The sequence below is a fragment of the Cavia porcellus genome, unplaced genomic scaffold, assembly GCF_034190915.1.
Source record: "Cavia porcellus strain 051 isolate PalLab524CR breed Dunkin Hartley unplaced genomic scaffold, mCavPor4.1 scaffold_20, whole genome shotgun sequence".
Lineage (NCBI taxonomy): Eukaryota > Metazoa > Chordata > Mammalia > Rodentia > Caviidae > Cavia > Cavia porcellus.
The window spans coordinates 54,579,431-54,600,987 of NW_026947503.1; the positions used below are offsets into that span (position 1 = coordinate 54,579,431).

At 39.2% G+C, this 21,557-nt stretch overlaps 1 protein-coding gene, 1 long non-coding RNA gene and 1 other non-coding gene across 3 annotated transcripts in view; 1 reads left to right on the forward strand and 2 right to left on the reverse strand.

Annotated features, from left to right (window-relative positions):
- The window catches only part of Kctd1 (potassium channel tetramerization domain containing 1), a 188,757-nt gene that overhangs the window by 58,629 nt on the left and 108,571 nt on the right, over nucleotides 1–21,557 (forward strand). The window lies entirely within an intron of this gene.
- On the reverse strand, nucleotides 6,989–7,095 carry LOC111758080 (U6 spliceosomal RNA). The gene has a single exon (XR_002792315.1). It is a non-coding gene; the product is annotated as a U6 spliceosomal RNA (small nuclear RNA).
- Nucleotides 8,406–12,469, reverse strand: LOC134471803 (uncharacterized). Its single transcript, XR_010041464.1, has 3 exons — nucleotides 11,485–12,469; nucleotides 9,205–11,372; nucleotides 8,406–8,676 (listed from the first exon to the last, which is right to left on the reverse strand). It is a non-coding gene; the product is annotated as an uncharacterized LOC134471803 (long non-coding RNA).

Sequence of the window (21,557 nt, forward strand, 5' to 3'; positions counted from 1 at the left end):
ACCTTTTCCAGACGTCTAGGAGTCTGTGGCCACGGCCCAGGGCAGCTGGGCCTGGGTGGAGACAAGAGGAAGACTAAGCCCTTCCTACTTCAGAGCAACTCGCTACTCTGAGCTCTGTGTATTAGGGTTTGTGTTGGATTCTTTTGTAAGGAGAGTTCTTCCACTTATAGAAAGTGTGGAAGATATGCATGGGGTGATCCCCAAAGCGGGGTTCAGGAACTTTTGGTACCCCTCTAACTCTTAAATCCCAGCTGGCTCACTTGAAATCCCCTGCAGGCTCCTCCCAGTCTGTGCTGTGCTTGCTTCATTGACCAGCTTTCAAAGAAGTGATTTAAGGACCCCGAAAATGAGTCTTCCAGGATGGGTTCTGCACACATCAGCTCCCTGGTTCCTTAATGTCAGTTGCCACCTAGGCAATTGTTACCCCTCAGTGCCACACCCAGCTCAGTAAAGCTCAGCTCCAAGGACCAATTTCTCAGCAATCTTGTGGAGTTGTCACTAATTCCATACTAGTTTATAAGCTTCACCTATGTTCAAAACTCTGTTTCCCACAGTACAATTTCTTTTGAGCTAATTTCTCTGCCAGCAACCTCAATAGATGATCCATGGAGTGAATCATTCGTTAACATGACTGTGAATCAAATGTATTTTCACAGTCATACTAGGCCATTGTTTGTCTCTCTTACTCTCACCGGCCCACAGTTGTAGAGTCCACAGGACGTGTGACATGGCGATAGATTTAATCCAGAAGTGGACAGATATAAGAATCTACCCATCTTCAACTAAGGCAAACATTAAAGACAAAAAGAAAAGAAAACATAAAAAAATACCACATTTCTCACTGAATCTTTTGTTTCGAAAAATAAATTCTTTTTCTTTAAAATATTATATATATATATATATGCTCATATGTGATGATTTTATTATTTTTAATTAAGTACAAATAATGTTTTCTCCATTTTAATTTTTTAGGTGATAATTATAGATAGATATAGCTCATGTGAATGTTTCTGAGGTCTACAATAAGTTCTAAGTATAGGAAGGCATCCTGAGGCCAAAAACTTGAGACCCACTATACTCTGTAGTTCTAAGAATCCCCAGAATAGGATGTGTTGTATTTCTCAGTGGAATTTAGAACATTCCACACACATCAGAGTTCCATGATGGACACAGAGAAGTAGAATTGGTTTAGAAAGGGCCTCATAGCTATTGAAAAATCTATTGAGTCAAAACTGAGACAAATGCATTTGCTTATTGAATATTTTTATAAAATGCTGCCATTATAATATGATATTTTAAAGGCTTAACTACATTCCATCATATTTGATAGATTTAAAAATTATCAAGAATAATCTGTCCAAAGAGTGCTCATTGCTCTCATTTTGCCAATTTTGCTTAAATATATCAGATGCACCATACAGCATAATTCAATAAAATATGACACTTTGAAGAATAGTTGCAAAATATGTCATTAATTCTCTGACTTGAACTATTAAACTGCATAAAATTCTATTTTTGCCTTCTTGCCATTGTACTTGGACTTTTTCCAGTTAGATGATTCTTTATTAGTGTGCATACCATTTGCTAGATTTTGGAAAGTTAAAACTCAGAGAAAACTAGAGATCATTGAGTTGAAACCTCTCATTAAAAAATGAACAGAGGCCCAGCATGTTAATTACCTTGCTGAAGGTCACTCATTAAATAGCCCAGCAAAAGCCTCTCACTTCAGTTTTTAACCACAGTACCTCGGTCAGACATTGCATTCTTTGTACAAGTAAAGAATTCTAAGTGATAGTAATTTTAGCTCCAAGTAAATTATCAGTATGGAGAGTGAGCTTACCATATTTGAAAGATTTGCTAAGAAGCACTGGATACCAGAAGTCTTCCAGTGATTGACAGGAACTTTTCCAACAGACCTCGCTTAGACGGTACAGGTAGGGGAGGCAGGCAGGACGCCCGCTCTGTTTGGGCTTTCTCCTTCTTTTGCAAAGGCAATAAAAGTCCTGGTATCAACAGCCAGAAAAATATTCATAGGATGTTACTCAATGTCAGAGGCAGAAGATGACCTACCTGACACCCCCTTCTGTCCACTTCCAAACTCCAGCCAAACCTTTGCTCTGCCACCCTCCCTAACCCCCACCTTTTTATTTTTATTTATTTATTTATTTATTTAGAGACAAGGGGTCTCACTAAGGAGCCCATCCTGGCCTCCAACTCCTGACCCTCCCGCTCAGCCTCCTGGGCAGCTGAGACTGCAGTCATGTGCCTGTGCGCCCAGCAATGCCTCCCAGTCCTGTGCATGTGATGTGGCTTCCCGGACCTACAACACCTTGCCCTCATGTTCATTTCTCTCCTGGTCAGCTAACTCCTGTTTCCAGCAATCACCTCCTACTCCACCTCACCTGGGAACCTTCACGCTGCAGCTGCCCCCACACCCCACCCACGCAGGCTGGGCCAGAGCTCTCCTGCATGAGCTCACAATAGGTGAGCCTACCTGTGACACGTCCTGTCTTCCTCTCTCACCCAAACCAGCACTCCTTAAAGGCAGGGACTGTGCTGTCACAGCCCCTCCTGGACCAGCTCTGCACCTGACACCCAGTAATCTCCTGACTCAGTGATGGAATGTGCTGATGTGTGGTAACCTTCTGTTAGAAATATAATGCAAGCCATCTACGCAATTTTAAATTTTCTTTTAAAAACACTTTTTATTAGTACATGTTTGCATGTCTCACCACGGGGAGTTAATACACCAGTAAAACACATCTCAGCTCTGTCTACTTCCTCTTCCCTTCCCTTCCTTCTCTTTCTCTCTCTTGGTTCCCATTTGCAAAAGATCTATTTTTCTGTGTTCTGTTCTATTTTATTTTGATCCTTAAAGTATTTATATCGGGGTGTCTCATATAAAAGAAACCATATGATATTTAAGCTTGTGGTCTGCTTTATTTCACTGAACACTGTGGCTTCCAGATCCACCCATTTTCCTACAAATAATTCAGATTTATCCTGATTTATGGCAAATTAGTACTCTGTTGTGTACGCATACCTCATTTTCTTTATTCACTCATCTGCTGATGGGCATGTAGACCACTTCCAAGATTTAGCTATTATGGGTTGTGCCACCATCATCATGGGTATGCGTGTATCACTGTAATATTAGGTCTTTAACTCCTTAGGGAAGATAAATAGAAGGGAAATAGTCATTTTAATACATAAAAACACATAAAACAAAAAGAGACAGATTAATTTTTCTAATATATTGTTTAACCCATTATATAAAAAATTGACATATAATCAACATAAAGCATTAGTAATAATATATTTAACTTTTTTCTTGTCCCCATCTTCAAAATCCAGGATACATTTTACATTTCCACTGCATCACAATCTGTACCACTGGCTATGTTTCAAACTAACAGCTACCATACTGCACAGCATAAGCAGATTTATTCCAAGAAATGTGTGCTGTAGGTACCGTAGTGCACTCAGTGGGCACAAGGGCTCTCATGCCCAAACTGCACAGAGCTCTGAATCCTGGTGCTCCACACCTAATTGGCTTCTAGAAAATACAGAGAAACCATGCTATAGAATTTGTGTGTGTGTGTGTGTGTGTGTGTGTGTGTGTGTGTGCATGCACACGCACTAAGAACAGAATAATCCAAGGCCTCCCACATGCTATGCAAATACTCTGCTATCTTGTGTCTTGACCGTGGAATAATGTTAACTTGAGGATGCAAAACATCATGCTAAACTCAAAATAGGACTAAACCACGGCCGTCACTGAAAGGACTATTGGGTGTCCATCTCTAGCATTAGGAAAACACCTGCCTCCACTGACACTGTCATATTTCGCCCATACTCCTTAGGAACTGATTTTGTGTTTTGGCAGATGAAATCCAATCATTTTTTCTTAAACAAAAAGGATATTTTTAACTTTCCTAAAACAGTCATTAAGAAAATGTCATATAAGAAAAATGATAACATAAATAACTAATGAGTAACCTCGTTAAAGTTTGTGCTAAAGATTTAGATGCCAATGGGATCAGGTGAAAGAATCTTTTATCCATTTTAATATAACTTGTTTATGGTCAAGTACTTTCAAATTTCTCTAGCATAAAACAGACATTAGATATTTGCATGTGTTGTTTTAATTTGCATTTCTTGAATGACTAATGATGTTGAACATTTTTTCATATATTTATTTGCCATATATATTTCTTCATTTGAGACATGTATATTCATCTCAGATGCCCATTTGTGGATCAGGTCTTTGAATTTGGGGGGGGTCTGATTTTTTTCAATTCTTATTTTATTTTACTTTATTTTAAAAGGCAAAACAGAAAAAAGGATAGAAATGATACAGATTTTTTGTTGGTACCAGAGATCAAACTCAGAACCCTGCACTTGCCATGCAGGCACTTATACCACTAAGCTAAATCCCCGGCTCATGATACAGAATTTCAAAAAAATACTAGAAAATTAATACTAGTTATATATTGCATATTATTATCTTAAAAGTAGTTGTTCACGTTACAAGATCTAGGCATAAAAATGATCAAACAATGACAGCACAAACTTCTTTTTGATGAACTAAAAGAGATCAGTAGTATAGTTGTCTGTCTTGCATACTTTTATATATGTTCACCAATCTACATACATTTATACCTACATACATTTATATATGTTCACCAACATACATGTAATCTTTTCCTGTCTTCCTTCTCTCCTTTCCCCATCCCAGTTGTTCTTTTCTTTTGAGCACTTTCTTTCCCTTTCATTATTACAACATCTATTGTATATTTTGGATCTTATTACTCTTTCAGTTTTTTTATTTTTATTATGTTCTAGACAAAAGTCCTTTGTCTGAGGGACAGTTGGATAAACTTCTTTGCACTGTGGGTTTTCATTTCACTCTGTTGGTGATTTCTTTTGGTGTGAAAAAAACTTTTTAATAAGATGAGATCCCAGTTGTTGATTCTTTGAAGTACTTCCTGTGCAGTTTGGCTTTTGTTCACAAACTCTGCCTACCCCTACATCTTTAAGATTTTTACCTATTTCTCTTCCAGTAGATTTAGTGTTTCTGTTTTAATATTTAGATCTTTGTTCCATTTTGACGTTAGTTTAGCGCATGATTATAGACATGGTGTCTTAGTTTAGTCTTCAGCATACGGAAAGCCAGTTTTTCCAGCACCAAAAATTGAAGAGGCTATCTTTCTTCCAGTGAACGTGTTTGGTCCCTTTATCAAAGATAAGATGGTTGAATGTGCTTGTAACCATGTCTGTGTAATCTAATCTGTTCCACTGACCCTTAGGTCTGTTTTGTTTTGTTTTGTTTTTGCCAGTACTATGCTGATTTTATCACAGTAGCTTTGTAGTATAATTTCAAGTTAGGGATCGTAATGCCTCCTGCCTTGTCTTTGTTGCCTAACATTGCCTTTGTGTTCTAGGACTCTTCTGGTTGCAAATGAATTTTGGGAATGTTTTCTCTAGATTTGTGAGGTATGCTAGTGGTATTTTGATTAGCACTGACTTAAATCTGTATAACAGTTTTGGGAGAATGGCCATTTTCACCATGTTGGTTCTTTCTATGAGCAAGGGATGTCTTTCTATTTTCTGATATCTTCTTCAATATCCTTTTTTATAGTACTGTAATTTTTAGAGTATAGATCTTTCACTTCTTTTGTTAGATTGATTCCTAGGTATTTCATTTTTTAATGGTATTATGAAGGGTGTTGTTTCCATAATTTCTCTCTCAGTGAATTTGTTCTTTGTGTACAGAAATGTTACTGATTTTTGACTGTTGACTTTGTATCTAGTTACAGTACTGAACTTATTAATTCTACAAGTCTTTTGGTGAATTTTGGGCCTCCTATGTAGAGTATCATGTAATCTGCAAATAATGATAATTTAATTTATTGTTTTCCTATCTTTATTCCTTTTATTTCTCTCTCTTGTCCAATTGTGCTGGCTAATGACTCCAGAACTATATTGAATAGGAGTGGTGATAGTGGATAACTTTATCTTGTTCCTGATTTTAGGTTGAAAGCTCTCAGTTGTCATCTGTTTAGTATGATGTTGGCTATTGGTTTATCATGGATGGCTTTTATCAGATTGAGGTTAAGACCAAACAGTCTGATTTTCTGTTGGGTTTTTATCATGAATGAGTGTTAGACTTTTATCAACAGCTTTTCTGCATCTATTGAGATGATTGTGTGATTTTTGTCTTTGGTTCTGTTAATATGGTGTGCTACATTTATTGATTTGCATATGTTGACCCATCTGCATTCTTGGGATGAATTATACTTGGTCATGGTGTATAATCTTCTTGATGATTTTCTACATCCTGTTTGCTAGTATTTTACTGAGGGCTTTTGCATTTATGTTCATTTGGGAAACTAGCCTGTAGTTCTCTTTTTTGGTTGAATCATTCTCTGGCTTTGTTATCAGGGTAATACTTGCCTCCAGGAATGAGTTAGGGAAAATTGCTTCCCTTTCAATTTCATTAAAGAATTTGAAGAGTATTGTTGTTAAATATTCTCTAAATTTCTTGTAGAATTCAGCCATGAATCGATCAGGACCTGAACTTTTCTTTGTTGGTAAGTTTTTAATTACATTTTCAATTTCATTAACGGATATTAGGTTATTCAGAATTTTTATATCTTCTTAATTCAACTTTGGCAATTCATATGTTCCTAAGAATCTGTCCAATTCTTCTGTGGTCCATTCTATGTGAGTAAAGATTTTTGCAGTGGCTATTGAGGATCTTCTGAATTTCCACAAGATCTCTAGTCATGACTCTTGTCATTCCACATTGGATGAATCTGACTTTTTTCTTTATTTTTTAATAAGATTTTCTAGGGTTTTATCAATTTTATTTATTCGTTCAAATAACAAACTCTGATTCATTAATTCTTCTTGTATTGTTTAGTCTCACTGTGTTAATTTCTGCTCTGATCTTTATAATTTCCTTCCTTGTATGGGCTTTGGGCTTAAAAATATGAAACACTTCACAAATTCACATGTCATCCTCATGAAAAGGTCATTTTAATCTTCTATGTATCATTCCAATTTTAATATCTGTGCTGCCCAAGCAAGTACAAAATTCTTATTTCAATATTAACCATTTTGGTTAAATAGGATATAAAAGGGCCAAAGATAGGAAGTAAAAGTGAGGCCTCCTTACTGCCTGTTCCCTGCCAAACAGTTTTGCTTTGGAAAGGCAACTATCCCTGTAGTTATCTCTGCAGTTTACTAAAGCAGTCACTGTAAGGAATCCCGTGTGAATTTTTTCTTTTCTTTTTAAACAAATGTATCGTTCTACACAGGTTTATTATGCATTTATTTCACTTAATAAAATTTGAAAATCATTCTACATCTGCACTTGAAAAGTTGCTGCATTTTTTCCTAGGCTGCGTGGCATTTTGTAGACTGCACATTAATTTTTTCTCTAGTCAAGTAAGTGATCATGTAGTTGTTTCATTTGAAATGTGAAAGATTCTACAAGATAACCTTTTAGAATCAGAATTACTAGGAGGCAGGGCACACTCATTTTACATATTGGTTAGATTTTGCCAAACTGCATTCCCTAGAAAGTTGTGCTAACTTGCAATTTCACTAGTACAGGGTGCCCTCATTAGTTGAGAGGTGGGAAAAAAAAAACATCCATTAGTTTATTTTTCTCTTGTGAGGAAACTTGGTCATATTTTCACATGCATATGGAGCTGTCTTCAGTTGCTTTTTGCTGATGTCCTTGCCCACTTTTCTGTAGGGTTTTTGAACTTATGATTTGTGGGAGCTGACTAAGAAATAGGCTCTTGAGAGCTGGGGGTACAACTCAATGGTACAGTTTGCGTAGCATGTGCGAGATCCTGAGTTCAATTCCTAACACTGGGGGAGACAGAGAGACAGAGACAGAGAGACAGAGAGAGGCTTGCAATACATCTGATGGAATACAAAGTGTGTATTTTAAACTTGTACATAGTGACATTTGTGGATCTTTTCTTCATTGCTTCCTAGATTCTTCATTCCACCATTCAACAAGCAATTGGTGAGCGTGCACCCTGGGGGAGAAGGTCCTAGGTACTTGGCCTGACAGGCCAAAGGCTGCCACTTGGCAGCTGATGCCCTACAGAATATGTAGAGGACGCAAACGTACTGAGCTCATTTGCTTCTGTTCGTTTTATTTAACACAGACGCTGTCTATATAGAGATGTATTATTTTTCATAACTGTACTGTATTCTTTTTTCAGGGCATACTGAGCACAACACACGCTCTTTGCAGGGGTCAGTAGGCCTTTTCCTACAGGGCTAGATCATAATATTTTAGATAAATCCTCCCTGTCTCTTCCCTACTGCTAATTCAGCTTCTGTCGCACAAAAGCAGGCATAGACAATATGTTAAAAACGAATACGGCTGTGTTCTGATAAAACTTTATTAAAACTGGAATTTGAATTACATATGATCAAGTCACAAAATACTCCAGTTTATTTGTGTGTTAACCATGTATAGGTCAGGGTCTCCCACTCGTAGCACGGTGCCTGTGACAGTAGACAGCCGGCTGGGCCGACCCTCGCCAGCCTGGGCCCTGCTCCATCCATTCCGCGGCTGGGTCGCCTCCTGCGTGTGCCTGGAGCTGTGGTGGTGGCCTCTTTTGGAACCAAACAGCTCCAGCGGAGCTCCTAGCAATAGACAGAACAGCAGCAGTGAGTCACAGTCTGGGGCTCCACTCTAAGGCAGGTGCAGCAGCTCTCTCTCAGCCATCGTCCAGCAGCGCGGGTCATCTCCCGGAGCGCACTGTCCTGCTCAGGGTGCGGATCTGATTGGGCGATAAGGATGCAGGTGCAACTTGGCGTCAGCCCCGCCCACCGCCTCCCGCCCACCGCAGTGTTCCAGGCCCCGCCTCTCCCGACGCAGGCCCCGCCCATCGCTGCCCCGCCCACTGCTCTGTGCGTTCTGCACCCTTCGCTGTTACCCCTGCAGGCCTTTGCTGCACTGCGCACGGACCCCTAAGGCTACACTGTGTGTTTCCGGATCACTACTAGGATCAGGGGAGGAACTTTGTCTTCCCTACCCGATGATTATTCCCAGAGCCTGGAAAAGGCTTGGCGACTGAATCACTTCTTTTCCCAGGTCACCCACTGGACATAGGGCAGGTAGAACCAGACCTCTGATAAACGTGAAAAGTTTTACTAAAAATGAAACTTAACTGCTTCAGAGAGGCTCTGGGAGGCCGGGTGACTGTTGGTTGAATTTTCATGGCTGGGTATTGGGAGACGCAGTTAAAAAAGCTTCTTCATTCCTGTCTGCTTCCCTGTGATTCGAAAGATAAATGGGCTTCTTTCCTCAGCTTGAGAATTAAGCACCAAGAGAAGGGCCCCCATGGAAGAAAGGGGCTGAGTTTTCTCCTTCCACCTTGAGTGAACAAAACAAACCCCTGCTAGGTGACAAATACGACTCGAGCTCCGGTTTGGCCATTTCTGGATCATTTCCTTATTACTGAATGTTTGTATGGACTAACAAGGAAAGAAATGTGAAAAGCTGGCGGTGAGAAACTGCTTTTGTTTTTTCCATCTAATGTATCAAAAATTCAGACTTCTTTCCAAATATATTTCTACATAATATGTGTACTTTAAGAGGATGCAACTAAATTATAAAAATGGAAAAGATGCCTCTGAGGGTTAGCAGTGCCAAAAACCCTAAGTTGACACTACCTAAATCAGGTCAAACGTGGCAGATGACGGTTATTGAAAAGATCTACAATTTCTGTTTTCTCTATAGCCATCTAGAAAATAGTTGTTCCCAAGATTGTGAACCATTTTTAGACAACTTTGGGGTGGGGCTGGGGAGGAAATATGGGAGAAGCTTGGAGCGGACACAAGGGGAATGCTCGATGTGGTCTTTGCCTATAGGGCAGTTACAACCAATATTTTTCTTCCACAATGGAAGAAATTAGAACAGCATGACCACATGAAGACAGGGCATACACCTAAGAAAGGGGTCGGTGTTTTTATCTGCTGTGAAATTGGGTGATGGAAGTTGTGAATCTGTAATTTTCAACTCTAAAATTTTTGTAAATTTAAGTACTATTTTGGCATATTCAAGCCTTTAAAGCCCTGTGTGTGTGTGTGTGTGTGTGTGTGTGTGTGCGTGAGCGCATCCACACACAAAAAGCTCATACTACATAAAGTTAACTTCCTGTCTACTGTAGGTATACAAAGACTCCACAGGTGTGTTTAGACCTTCCACTATAAGCCCAGCTAGGTGCTAGAAATATAATTGAGTATGTTAAATAAGGAGTTTTCAGTCTATTATGTTTCCTACTTAAGTCTTCACCTCCTATATGTATTTAGTATTTGGGGGAGGGAGAAACAGGTAAGAACACATCCTGTGGGTGCTATATGGGGCACATAAAATAAGCCTGGCTTTGTTGAAAACAGTCTTATTTCCTATGCAATTGGCATGTGGTAATTATATTTGCTTTCTAATTCCTAATGAGCACTTCTTAAGTAATTGGCACCCTGTTCTTGCTCCCCAGAACTAAGAATTACGCTGGATAACTTCCTCGGAAGTGCGTGTGTATAATTTGATGAACTGGAAGGGGAAGCCATCCAGTGTAATTGAAATAAGTTTCCCTGGTGCATTTAATATTGGCATACCAAGAAAGGGAAGAGAAGTCGTAAAGGTTATGATTAAAAAGGAGTTTCTCAGGCCTTCCAAGGGCTTCTTCAGAGAGTCACTCATGGAAAAAATGAGTAAAACCATGATATGCCCGTGGCCCACACCCCAGAAGTCTTTAATAGAGAATCAGCAGAAATTGCCAGGTCAGTGTGGTTGAGTTCAACAAAGCTAATCAACCACAAGACTTTACTAAGACATTTTTTTAAATAAAAAAGATGCACTCTATGAAACTTTTAATAATTCTTTGAGCAACTTAACTGTACTTGGGACTAGAACATGAGAACAAGGAGCACCAATAGTTTGTGATACAAGCAATATCAGTTCCCTGATAGAGTTGTGACTTCACATATATTTTCATTTAAGCCAGCTCAGGTCTTTTACAAACACCAATATACTCTCAAAGTTTATAAATAGAATTTATCAGAGAACAAAAACATAATACTACTTATAGCGATTAAAATCGTTATTTGTTATTTAGAAGCAAGATAAAGTTGGCAAGTGGGAAGAACTATATTGAGCTGACAGTGACAACATATAAATGCTAATTTTGGCTGACTTCTGAAATCTTTGTTTCTAATACAATGCAGCTCACCGATACCATTGTATTTATAGCTTACTAAAATTAAGAAAAGGGGTGAGGGATATAGCTCAGCAGCACAGTGCCTGCCTGGCAAGCACAAGGTCATGAGTTCCATCCCTAATTAAAAAAAAAAAAAAAGAATTAAGGAAAGTTCGTGAATTTGTCGGAAAGAAATAATTACAGTCAAAAGAAGCAAGAGAGAGTCTAAAAGAACAAACTAAATTCATACCTTTACCATTATTATTCTCCAAGGCCCATCAAGACAATAACAAAGATACCCCAGAAGCACTGGTTTGTACCAATGCTAAACCACAAGACACGTGTGACGAGCAGACAAGAAACTTCAAAAACTTCCTGGAAGCAAACAGCGGAGGCTAAAATCATTGCATAGAGGAAATGAAAACCGAATGTAAATATCATAACCCCGACAGTGAGGGACAGTGCAGCTGAGAGAAGCCCAAAGGCTGGAGGCAGAGCATGGTGTCTGCTGGGCACCCAGCGCACACAGGGGAGCAGAAGTGCTAAGGTCCAGAGGCCCAGATAGAGTTTTCAGTACTTTCTGGAAGGTTACTCTTGTAGCCACTGAAATGACTAGACAGAACAACAGAAAGTCAAGATGTGGGAGGGTGTGGAGGAGGTGGAATAAAAACACTGAATTCTCAACCTACTGAGCAGTTGATAGAGTATATCTTATTTGTAGAAATCAATAATTTACAGCCATGATAACCACCAAAAGTGTGAAAAGTAGGGCTGATGGCAAGTGTTTATCTCTGGTGTAGGATGAGCAAAGAGTGTCTGCAGATCAAGGCAACTTTATTCTTCATTTTACAGCATTCTCCCCTGTTCAGTTTTAAAAGCAAATGTATTGAGCACGTTTATAATGAATGCATAAGTAGGTTAATGAATAGCTGAGCACGAGGTCTTATGTTTTTACACACAAAGAGCAAGATGTGTTATATCTTAAGTAGAAAAAAGCAAGACAGATTAGTACCTAAAATATAACAACCTTATTGCTTTGAAAATATTTTGTTGATATAAATGAATGTTTGTAAATGCAAAGAAAAAGCTTTGACAGTGTTTTTGTCTGGAAAAAGGAAGTGGGATTGATGAGGAAGGATGGAAAAAGATTCCGTCTTTCCTCGGTGAGAACTTCTAAATTGTTCCCAATGGTTACAAGGACCATCTATAACTCTTGAAAGTATAAAAGCAATTCATAACAATGAACAAGTTAAAGTAATCAAGAGACTAGCAAAAATATATTAAAATGTTAATACAGACCTACACACATGCGTATCCATTCACCCATTAACAAGCACATACCAAATTGCTACCATGTGTTACACCTTGCACCAATTGCAGGAGAAACAAGGATAAACAATGCAATTCTTATCTTAAGGATTCATAGTGCAATGGTATGGTGGGTAGTAAACATGCAATTATGATACGTGGTAATAAATGCTCTGACAGATGTGAGCACAGAATACTAGAGAAAGATTTAAAAATACAAAAAGGAGAGAGACGCTGACCTCTGTTGAGGTGGGTGGTGTAGTGTTAGAAGGCTTCCTGGAAATGATGTTCATAAAGAGTGTAGATCTATGGGTGTCAAAGAATATGCAGGTGTCTCTTTCTGTAAGTATACATAGCTCACGTGTCTGGAGCATACAAGGATCTGTATGACCAAAACAGCAAGGTAGCACCGATGTCATAGCTGACAACTAGAGTTCTGTCTGGCTCTGTTTCAGAAGCTCCCAAAATCAAAAGATAAGTGCACCCAATGAGGCTTCGGGAAGGGCTATGGGAGGAAGGAAAGATAACATCCTGCAGTTCCTGAGTGATCCAAACTCCCTGGGAAATTTGAAGAGCATAATGAGGTATGACCAATGCAGCCTAAGTGATGTACAAATATTTGAATAATAATCAAGCCTCTTTTCTTTGAAGATCCCAAACCACTTGAGCAAATAAAGACTATCCTTTTCTAGATGGCAAACCCAAGGCTGAGAGAGCCATTTCCCCAGGTCCCAAAGAGACCACACCATTTCTGACATGGTGCCTTTGTTCTGCCTATCCCTGCACCAAGGAAGAGATGAGGAAGTAAAAATGGTTCTGTTCAAGAGGTTGCAGTATCTGGCGTGAACCGGCTCCTTTTCTGGGCAGTGTTGGCAGTCACACCATACCAGGTTCCTGGGAGACGCGGTACATGCTTCTTAGGGACCCAGGCGTTCAACATTTGCAAGTCTGCACGTGCATCGGGGTTGCCACGGCTCGGCAATGTTTTGCTGGCAGGTTAGTTATGCCCTGCAGTACTTTCGGTCGGTTTTTATGGTCTTTAAAGCCAGCATGAAAGTCAGTGGGCCTGGAATTCAAATTTCTGAAATACTCTACTCCGTTGGAGAGGTTTGAATGTTTAAACCTGTTTCTCTTTGCAATAGGAGTATCAGCATTTAAGACAAGATAAATGTGATAAGACAATGGCAGAGGAAACTGTAGGTTTATGTCTCCAGGTGGGCTAATTTCCAAATTACACCGGAGAAAATTGCTCAGGATAATTTCACAGATTTCCTCCATGGTTCGTAATGGCAGGATTGTTGCACCTGCAAAATTTAATTACACGTTTATTTTTTTTCCACAGCAAAGATATCGCTGTAATTGGAGGTTGCTTGTGTTAGCCAAACTTGTTTCTTGTAGAGCCCAGGAGAGACAGTTTTATCCTGGGAAAGAATAATGATGACGTGAGGCGATCTGGCATAATTACTCTGCAGATTTCAGGTTACTGCATTTGATCTCCAATGAAATCACGGAGATAACCTACGTAGAGAATTTTGATCTTCACTCCAACTTATCTTTGTCTTCCTCTTTTGTGAGACAATGACATACTTGAAAGTGAAATCCAGTACATTAAAATTCTGTCTACCTGGAGGGATTGACGCTAGGGTGCCTTGATTAATTTAATATTAGCAGTTGCTATAAATATCACACATGTACAAATTCAATTCATTTTAATAGCTATGTACTGAGTGCTTTATGGGTATGAAGCTGCTTGGAAGGCACAATGAGAAGGTCAGAAACGAAGAAGGGCTGCCCCCAAAGCACTTGCACTCATGAGAATTGTGGTCTGTGTGCGTGTGTGTGTGTATATGTGTGTGTGTCTGTGTGTGTGTGTGCGCACACACACACAAAGCCGTAATAAAAGGATGTGTTGATTGAGACTGTTTTGAGTTTGAGTTAACCTACCTTGATTGAACAACGTCAGTTTGGAGTCCCAAAGCAAAATACACCAAAGATTAATTTACTGATTTGTTTGTTGCCCTTTATAAAAAGGGAGACTGTGGTTTCTCTTTGGATCATTTTAATCTTTCACTTGTTTTAAAAGGAGACAGAAAAGTGCGTTTGTTTAAAAATCTCTATTGTTTGGTTTTCAGCTAACTGGGCAACACTATTAAAAACTTTTTTAAAATTAAGTATGATGGGTAAAGCTAATAGAACTGTGAGCTTCAACAAGCAGGAATCATAGTAGGATGAGAAATCTGACAATCGTCAGTGAGAAGGTGCTTAGAGTCAGGGTACAAAGTGCACTAGGCATTTGTCAGTGGCTCTGAGGGGCCCTGAAGGGATTGGGGTAACTTTGGGTGTCACAATGACTGGAGGGGGCGCTGATGGTATCTCGCAGGCAGGAGCCAAGGTTGCAAGATGTGCCTCAGTGGTAAAAATAATCTTGTACAACAAGGACTTTTCTGACTTTCAAATGCAGCCCAGTACATTGGTGATAAATCTGCTTATAATTACTTATGAATTTAGCTGATTTTACATATAAATATAATGTCTCTTTTATGAGATTTGACATACGCTGAGTCTTCCAAAAATGTAAGTGCCATATACAACCAGAGAAAACCACCCCTTGCTTTATAAAGAACTTTCCAAGAGTCACATACCATTTGCAAATCTGGTGCATGGAGGCATTGCCACGGAAGTGCACTACATCATCCTACATCTGTGATTCTCACAAGTTTGGTGATCTTGTAGCTTCTAACCAGCTTGTCACGTCTTCTAGCATGAACATTTTGTTGATTGTATTATTTCAAAATAAATAACTTTTCTTTTATTTCTCTTGTATCAGTAGAGCAATATCATGGTGAGATTTTGTCCTATCTATCTGTCTACCTAGCTGTGTAGTGGAGATTGAATCCAAGACCTCAGGCCTGCTAGGAAGGTGCTCTACAACTGAGCTACCTCTCCAGTCCTTTTTATTCAAACTTATGATCCTCCTGCCTCAGCTCCCAAGTAACTGTTATTACCAGCAAAATCAAGATTTCTTTTAATTGTAGAAAGATACATATGACACTATTTATCATCTTAACCATTTTTAAGTGTGCAATCCAGTAACATTAGGTGTACTTACACTATTGTGCACCAGCTGTCATCCTCTCTCTACAGAGCTCTCTTTATCTTACAGAGCTGAAACTCTCTGCCCATTATACACTAACTCTCTAGTCCCTCTTCCCCCAAGCCTCTGGAAGCCACCATTGTACTTCCTGTCCCCATAAATTTCACTACTCCAGGCACCTCACAATATAGTGAGTGTTGAAGTTATGTAGTTTTTCATGTTATCTATGCATTTCATTTCAGGACAGTAAGATGTTACAAAATATTTATTACAAAAAGGAGACATTGAGTACAATGGGTTAGAACCAATGTTATCTGTGAATCAGCTAACAATACTTTTGCATGGTATGTATCTTAGAGAATCAACTTTTAACCTAGTAGTTATATATTTAGAATAAAACCATTTTATCTGAACCTGAGCCATTTGGGGGAAAGAGTGTTATTTACTTTGGCTCTTTCCAGTATTACTCCCTCTTCTACACTAGTTTGACTCTTTTGAAATCTAATTTAGTATACAAAAAGTAGATTGTGATCTAATTTATTTAGAATTTCAGGGTTTTTCATCGTGGGGAACCATTCCTGAATAAATAATGACTGAGTGACTCAGCGATACCTTAAAAAGAAGACTCGAATGGTTATATTATGGCTTGTGTCTAGATGCCCCCCAAAGCCTCCGGCAGTCATAGGTGGGGCTTATTCAGAGGTGGCTGGATCTAGATTATGTGATGCTCAGACTAAGGATGTGTGATTACTAAATCAGTCCACTGATTGGTTTGACACCCATCCTAAGCCCGGTAGCGTAGAGAGAATATAAAAGGGACAGAAAGAAGCTGCTAAGTTCCCTTGAACTTGATTCTTCTCTACTTTGTTGCTTTGCTACCTTCACCCATCTTGAACTGTTTCTCCTCTCTAATGCCTTTCTGCCATGTCACCCTTCACCCTGCCTTGAAGCCAGCCAGATATGGACTGAACCTCTACAAACTGTGAGCCAAAAATAAACCTTTCCTCCTTTAACTTCAGGGACCAGTATTTTGTCTCAGCAATGAGAAAAGTAATGAAGTCCCATTGGCAGCACCAATTCAAATGGCTCCATATAATTCCACAGACCATTTGACAGTTCCTGCATCTGGAAGCAGCCAACCACCTCACTTTTTATGAGAGCCCCACACGCTGGTCAGTTCTAACAGGTTCTTCGAATTGCCTCATTCTTCACAGATTCGTATCCCTTAGCCTTGCTGAGAACTCTGACCCTAACAAAATCCCACCCAAAGCCTGTGACATTTCACTTGCCTTGAATTACATGAAGTAATTTTCTCCCCAGGAATCTCATTTGTCATTCTGTAATGTTCTGGCTAAAAATAAAGTCCTTACCACTAGCACGAGGTCAGTTTTTAAAAATGGATGTAGAATTAAGTATCATTCACTATTTTGCATTCACACGAATAGTTTGCCCAGAGTTTGCCCAGGGGGTTAATTTGTTCTTCTTGACTGCTTCACAAACACATCATGCCATTGTTTAAAGAGACAGTATGGAACATTATGTGTGAGGTATATTTTATCAAAGGTTACATTTGCTACTCTGATTTTTCTTTTACAAAATCTATTTGAAATGAGTTATGCTGTGACTACTAGCCAACATGCACAATTACTACACATTATTCAAAAGTATCTATGAGTAACCAGATGTAGGATTTGTTTTTGGTTTTGTTTTGTTTTGCTTTGTTTGTCTTTTGAGATAGAATTTCACTCTGCAGGTCAGGTTGGCCTTGAACTCACTTTGTAGCCCAGGCTGGCCTTAAATTTGCAGCAGTCCTACTGCCTCAGTCTCCCGAGTGCTGGAATTACAGACAGATGTGGGCATTTTCTACAATACCAGTCTGAAGCTGGTGGTGGAGTTCAGTGACAGAGGACTTGCCTAGTATATGTGAGGACTTCCCTAGGTTTGATCCTTAGAATCTCAAAATCAAACAAAAACAACAAACCCTGCAATAAGTGTTCTCCATTTTTTCTATTGTTTTTGTTTTCTGTGAAGGCTATGGCATCTTTCTGAAGTTTGGAGAACTGGAGCTCTATCACTCATTCATGCATTCGTTCATTCATTTATTCAGTAACATTTACTAGCCTAGTACCAAAGATGACACTAGTTCATATTCATGTGACCATAAATGGAGATTTACTCTCTACTGCCCTCTCACTAATGAAGGAATTTTTTCCTTTCATATTAAGTAGTTACTTGGAAAATTTACTGTTAAGCCCTTATGTTCTTTAAAAGAAAATTGAGGGGTTTAGATGTCATGGAGATGTACCAGTAAAAACACTCTGTGATCAGTAGTAGCAATAGAAATGAAGAATTTGGAAATGTCACCTGGCAAATACATCCTTGGAACCACAGAGGTGCCTAGAACAAACTCACAGGGTAACTGAGCTTTACTCAAGAGTATGATCAGAAACATCTCTGGAGAAGGATGTGGCTGTCTGTGACCGGGACATCCTTAGAGAGTGATAAGGTTACAGTGAGAGTTTCCTGAGACACCTTCGGAAGGTAGGAGTCATAACTGTAGGAAGACTGGAACATTTTAGGACAGACTGGAATGACACTCCGAGAAACACTAGAACATCTTCAGACAGCGTGGAGTTATACAATCCCTCGAGAACCCTTCTCCGAATTCTCTTGATTGATTCAACTGAAACATGATTCCCCTTACCTCTGAGGTCTGCATCTCAATCTGGTGGAGTCTAGTTTCCCTGATGAGGATTTCCTCACTGGATTCCTTCTAATCAACTGAAATCCTAGAAGCTGCTCTGGCAAATTTCCTCAGATTTGGCACTGCCTCATCACTGGTCCTTCTAAGCATCTTTCTTCTCCAAACTTCCCTGTTCGCTCTCACAAAAGTAATATTTTCATAACACTGCTTATTCCAAGTCCTGCGCTCTGCACTATGATATCTACAGTGGCCAAGCCCAGGGGTACAGGGGTCCTCTGACTCCATGAAGCCCCCTGGGTTATTCCAAAGTATCTTTAGCTCTATTTGGAAAAAGTTGCTTTACTACCTACCATGTGAGGACAGCTTCATTTTCTTGTTACTCTATAATTTTACTAATATAAATTTCTCGGCATTGTCGAGAAGGGTCTTTGGATACAGAGAAGTTCAGTTCTCAATACAAACCAACTGGCTATTTACTTACTTGTGGGTTCTTTACTTGTATAACTTGGTTTGCACATGGTTTTGCTTGTTGTCAGCTATGTATGATCTTATAATTATTTGACTGTTGCTCTAATTTATTCATATTTGAATAATGTATTATCTTTATCTGGAAATGAACCACTGAGCCATGCACCTTTCTGTCTTAAACTGAATTCTAACAGTTGATTTCAGGTCTGAGAGGACAGAGGGTTAAGAACAAATTAGGGAGGTCTTTGTAACCTTAGGTAAACTGGGAATTTTCTGTTCTTTGTGATTACACTTACCCCTTCTGCCCCCTCAACAACTAATGTAACAGCTTCGTTGTCATTGTCATGAGAACTAGGCAAGTGCTCCCTTCTCCTCCCTGACAGGAGCCCCAAATGCTTTGTAAGAATCTGACAGCCTGGGAAGAGTGCTGGTGGGGGCGGAGAAAGGCAGGGAGAGAGGTAGGAAGTGTTTCTTTTCCCTGACATTTTAGCTGTGAGTGGTTGGGAAGGAAGAGCTCTGAGTGGGTTTTTATCACTTACTAAGGGAAGTTTCTGCCCAGAGCGCTGCACTTAATTCTCGGATCCCCGCGTCATCCTGCTACAATTTTTAGATGGCAGCTGTGTGGTGGTGAAGGAATACAGAATTTGGGACCCAAGCACAGGGTTCAGTTTTTAAACTTGCATCTCAGTATCTGGGTTACTTGTGGACAATTGCTTAAATATCATCAGTCTTAGTTTTCTTATCTGTCAAGGGGAGGATAATAGTAGCGTTTCTTTTTTGTTGGGAGGTTTACATGAGATAATACAGGCAAAAGTGCTTTGTAAATTCTAAAAGCTCAATTTGATGTCATCTAAATTGCCTCAGTTCTTATGCTAAAGTGTGACTTAGGCAAGGGAGATTGGTTTAGTTAATAGCCTAAGTGTTTTTTTAAAATATAAAACTGAACTCGGAATATAGCTCCATGATAGACTACTGGCCTACCAATTGGAGGCCCTGGACTCTATCCCTACCATAAGTAATAAATAAACAATAAGTAAACAATAGTAATTCCTCTCCCTTCTCCCCAAACTCAAATCAAATGTTCATGCCTCAATCAAATAACAACAAAAATATACTGTTTATTTTCACAAAGAAAATACATCTGGAATGCAGCTTTAGAGCTTCAACAGTACCAACAAAGGTCAGTTTAGCACAAGAAAATCTTAGAGCCCTTTGTTGGGCACTGAGAGTTTTGTTTTCAGTGTACACAGCTAGGCATCAAAAGTGTATCAGTAACAGTAAATTAGTTACAGATTTGCAGGGACCAGACAGAGTGTTGGCCTTGATTAAGCTCTCAATGGATCATGTTAATTATTTTTTAGTTGGATTAATCTAAGCTCTAGATGCATGATGATACAAATGTTTGCCTTTATATTCTACCTCTTTTTTAATATCAAAGGAAAAAATTATTTTAAAAATGCATGAGCAGGTCCATTTATATGTGTTAACTACACCACTCTTTCCCCTTGATAATTCCTCTTATATTACTTTGGCTGCATTTGGGGTTTCGTTTAACATTACCTTATGGAATCTGTTCATCATGCTTCAGTAAGTAGAGAGGAAATGGGTAGGAAATGAATTTTCCAATGACCTTACAAAGAAAAAGATCTAAGATGATAATGTTAGCTTAAAATCCTACCAAAGTTTAAGAAAATGTGAAACCTTGGTCATCTTGACTTGAATTTTGTAAACAATATTCTTCTGGAAATACACAATTCCATTATTTTTCTTTGAATAGAAAGTAAGAGAGGATCCTTGCATTGAGATGCTTGAGAGAGAAAGAGTGGGAGATGTTTAAAATGAAGCAGCAGACCTGTCTCTGGATCAGCAGGATGCAGTTTGGAGATAGAGCGCTTGCCTGGCATACCAAGCAATTCCTTCTGCTTCCCACTCACCTGTAACAGAGTCCTCCTTCACAGCTACATCAGTTAGTTACTCTACAACAGTTAGTAACTCTATCCTTACTGCAAGAAAACACTCCGAAATTGTAAGTAGATTCCATAGCATTGTTACATAATTTTTATGTAAATAACTTTCCAATTTTAGCACCTTTGAATTAGTAACACATTTCTTGAAACACTGAGAAATGCCCTGAGGTTTTCTGAGTCCAATTTAGGGATTAGCAGAAACCATGCAATTCCATGTCCTGGGGAATATGCTAAAAAGCAGACACTTTAGTGGTATTCATCTATGTCTTTTGTTTTTTCCCCTGCTATACGAAGGATTAAATGCAGGGCCTCACCTATACCAAGCAACTGTTCTTCCATTAAGCCACACCTCTGCCTTCTCACAACACCCACCACCACCCCTAACCACCACTCCCACCATCTCCCTTTAAAAAAAATTTTTTTTTTTTTTTTGAGAGGGGACCTCACCGAGTTGCCCAGGCTGGCCTCCGATTCACCATCCTCCCATCTCAGCTTCTAGAATATGAAGTACTTGTTTGTATCTTGCAAGTGGACAGGAAAACTCTAATTTACCATTAGGCATTCTTTTTTCTTTCTTTTTTTGAAACAAGGATGACAAATATGAGCTACCATGCCCCAGCTTTTGCCTGTATCACTTTAAAAAATGCTGTTTGGAATGCCAGGCGACTACAGTAAGGAGAAGGCTGATGGTATTTGGATTGTATAGGAGACAAGGTCTGTAGGAGACCCACCCAGTTATTTCCTTTCATTTCATCCCTGACTGCACAGAAATCCAGGGAAAA